We start from the raw sequence: 2,119 nt of genomic DNA on the forward strand, positions 1-2,119 counted from the left end.
TCCTAATTTTCAAGTATGATAATGAGTCAATTCAGAGGTGCGTTCCTCATCATTAAACCACTTAGAAGTTTCTACCATGTGTCAACTAAGTGGAAAGCGAAACAGGCATGAGTCCTGCCATCTTTGAGCATATAGTCTGTTGCTCCCTGCATCAGGGCTTCCCTTTACGGTCTTTCTTGGCAGAATGCCATACATACAGCATGAATTCTGAAGGTGGACACACAAGCTCTAATGCTTTGGCTAATATTATATGACTCTGGGTATGTCAAAGCCTATCTAAATCGCAGCTGTCTAAACTGCAACATGCAGATAGTGTTACCAATCTCACTCACTACACAAGGGGGCTTCAAAAAGTTCAAGTAAAATGCCATTATCTTTCCATTCAATTTTCTCATGAACCTTTTGAAGCCCCTCAACATGTGAACCAAAACACATGCAGCAGATGCTCAAAAGAGTTCATTTCCTTTCTGTTCTTTCCTGGGGTAATTAAAATGGTTAAACTTACATTCATGTACAGAAGGATCTATATAAACAAATATTCCAATTTTTATAAAAAAAACTTCTGGCAGTATTGAGTATTATATTTGCAATCCTAACTATTTGTAAAAAACAACCAATAAATCCACACCAGACATTAAGTAATTGTTTAGAAAACAATTTTGAACTGAATGTGTTCCAAGACCAAAGCACAGAACAATCGCTTAGTGAACGAGCCTGACCAAGTTCAGGCGTTACATCTCACCCATTTCTGGCATTGTTTATATGCCCATAAGTCTTTTGGGTATATAAAATCTTGCTTATGAAATCTCTGAAAAGAAAGCCAACAATCAGTGCTGAGTAACTGCAGGTTTTGCTAAGAAAATTGTCATGTAATAGTGACACCAATAATTTTTTGAGATTTTCATACTATCCCACATTTAACTATACAGAGTGAGACTTTCATGGCACGCCTCACCAATGTCCAGAAATGCATATTCTCATGCTCAGAGATGACTGCTCAAGATAGACGAAAAACAGCCCCATCTAGGAGGAAGCCTCGGCAACTTACAAAAGGTTTCCCTATTATCATAGTTAATTCCAGTTGTCTGTTATTATGAAAGACTTAACTCCAACCAGACGAGTTTTCACTTGTTCAATGACCATAGAACTTTCCCTAGAGGTCAGACAATAAATACAGTAGGCTTTAGGGAACAGCAGATAGTAAGGAAGACATACAGAATTCCCACTGATAAAAATGAATGTGGATAATGGAGAGGCACTTGTGATTGTCTAGTTCTTCCAAATATATGCCTTCTTCAAGCACCTTTGGATTTTTTGGTTCAGTTTTCTGTTTACCAAGAAATCATGCTCAATTGTAACAGAACAAATAACGCTATCATTCAGACTAAGTAAGGCTGACTTTAACTTACTGTCACAATGGTACCTGGCTTCATAAAACCGGGGTTATTTTCAAGGAAGTGCAAATGCCGAGCCTACAGAAGAACATTTTATGCAGTATCTAGAGACTAAATCACCAGAAATAGCACTTTTTAAAAAGTTGTGGTTAGAGTTGTGATTTTTAATGGCACTTCAAAAACCGACTTCTGCTTCAACATGCATAAACAACTCACCAGATCATCTTCTTTATAAACTAAAATGTAGTTGTGAACATATCAACATCTTATCCCGACAAAAAGGTATTCTTTTGCCTGCCTCTTAATGCATAAATGCAGTAGTAAATTTCTTCATGTTGGTGTACAATATCTAAAATCATGAGCAATCCTGCACAGGATAATAGCCCATGAATGTAGACTCCTCTCATTCTCCATACTACTCAATTACTCTAGTGCTCTAGTAATCAAGACAGGGAATGTACAAGTATGAATTAAGGAAAATGAATTGGTCAAAAATGGAGTGGACTGCATAAAAATGGATATCCCAAGCACTGGTGAGCCTAAATGGGCTGGAGTGGGCCATTTTGAATGAGACGAGCAGACAGTCTACTATGTGTGGAATAATAAACTGACAAGGACAGGCGTGCACTCAGTGTCAAGAAGAACATTTCAAGATCTGCCCTGAAGTACATAAGCCTATAAGAAAGACCAGTTAATACCACAATTAACCAAATTTACATGCAACC

General features: G+C 37.5%; 1 protein-coding gene across 3 annotated transcripts in view; it reads right to left on the reverse strand.

The window, feature by feature from the left end:
* Positions 1 to 2,119, reverse strand: part of ALKBH8 (alkB homolog 8, tRNA methyltransferase) — a 59,452-nt gene that overhangs the window by 8,891 nt on the left and 48,442 nt on the right. The gene's annotated exons all lie outside the window — the stretch shown is intronic.

The sequence above is a fragment of the Echinops telfairi genome, unplaced genomic scaffold (genome assembly GCF_000313985.2).
Source record: "Echinops telfairi isolate 266 unplaced genomic scaffold, ASM31398v2 ScPeMD7_7421;HRSCAF=8459, whole genome shotgun sequence".
Taxonomy (NCBI): domain Eukaryota; kingdom Metazoa; phylum Chordata; class Mammalia; order Afrosoricida; family Tenrecidae; genus Echinops; species Echinops telfairi.